Source organism: Sarcophilus harrisii, chromosome 4, assembly GCF_902635505.1.
Source record: "Sarcophilus harrisii chromosome 4, mSarHar1.11, whole genome shotgun sequence".
Lineage (NCBI taxonomy): Eukaryota > Metazoa > Chordata > Mammalia > Dasyuromorphia > Dasyuridae > Sarcophilus > Sarcophilus harrisii.
This window is the reverse complement of record NC_045429.1, coordinates 392,712,977-392,714,666: the sequence shown is the minus strand read 5'-3', so window position 1 is coordinate 392,714,666 and position 1,690 is coordinate 392,712,977.

The window sequence follows — 1,690 nt, the reverse complement described above, 5'->3', positions numbered from 1 at the left end:
CAGTGTTCTTAAAAATCAGTCCTCATTAGATTGAAAAAATCATTCCAATATTTTATGTGGTTTAACCATTGGTGAATTTATTACACAAACATATTCCAACAGTTACCTTATATTCAAACTCTTATTTAGAAATTACTTGCTAAATTTTGTAATTACAGAATATCATTAAAAACTACTTTAGAGATGCTTGTCCCCCAAGTAATCATCGAGGTTCTACTTGTGATAAGTTCACAAATATGTTCTTAAAATGTTACACTGACCTTCAGTTCTTCTTAGAAGCTATCTCTCAGGGCAGTCTAGTCCATTTTCAGGCAGTTCAAATTATTAGAAAATGTCATCTTCAGAAGCCACACAGTATCAATGGAATTCCTTTTCTCTGTGATAGCCTTTCAATTATCTGAATTTGATCATGTCTTAGTGAAGTCTTTCCTTTTTCAGAGTAGCATCCCGAGTTCTTTCCATCACCTGTCCTCAAAGGAAGTAGTTTGGAGCCTCCTCCCTCCTCTTACTGCCCTCCTTGGGCTACATTTCAGCTTGCCAGTGACTCTAATAGGGTCATGTTAAAAAAAAATGGCTATATTTTCAATGTAGCAGAACAAATTAAAAACTGGCATTATTCCTTCACTTGTTTTGGATACTAATGCAGACTAAATCACATTAGGTTTTTGGTAGTTGTATCACAGTGCTGATTTATAGTAAGCTTGAAGATGATTAAAACCCTTTAGGCTTTCGACATGAAATGCTTTCTGAGCTACATCTCTCCTTTCCTTAGTTTGAACAGTGATTCTTTTTGAGTCCATGTGAAGGAGTTTACGTTTATCCATATGAAATTATATCATATTGGATTGGCCCATCATTTCAGCCCGTTAGGATCTTTTGGGACCTTGATTCTGTCATCCAGTGTATTACACTCCTTCTTAACTTTCTGTCATCTGCAGATTTCATAAACATGTTGTTAGTTTTTTCTCAAGTCATTGATAAAGATTTTAAACAGAACAGGGCCAAGGACTTTGCATGAAACAGAATAACAAAATTTGAGAACTGGGAGGGGCCTCAGCAGCTATCTAGCCCAACTCTTATCCAGAAGGAATCTGTGCTTTCACATCACTGACCAGTGGTCAATTCATTTCACCTGGCCTGAAGCCCTTCCAGGAGAAGGAACCAACCATCTCCTGAGACATTTTTGACATTCCACTTTTGATTCTCTCTAATTAAATTAGGACTTTTTCTTGCCATCAGGCTTAACAGGTGTCTCTGATCCCAACTTTGCCCTCCAGTACCAAACAGATGAAGCTTAAATTCTTTTCTCCATGACAGCTCTTCAGATACATGAATACAACTATCATGAATCCAAAAGATCTGAATTTAAATCCTACCTCAGAAGTTTCTTACTGTTACTGAACAAATTCTTTAACCTTTCAATTTTCTCCCATACCAAAGTAAGGTCAAAATGGGTGTATGATTTGGATATAAAGAGTGATATTATAAGCATATTAGAAGGGCAAGGAATAATGTACTCAGAGAAGGGAGAAATTTATGACCAAAGAAGAATTAGAGAATATTATGAAATGTAAAATGAATAATTTTGATTACATTAAATTAAAAAGGTTTTGCACAAACAAAACCAACACAAACAAGATTAAAAGGGAAGTTTTAGAAAGCTGGGGTAATAGTTTTTCAGCCAGTGTTT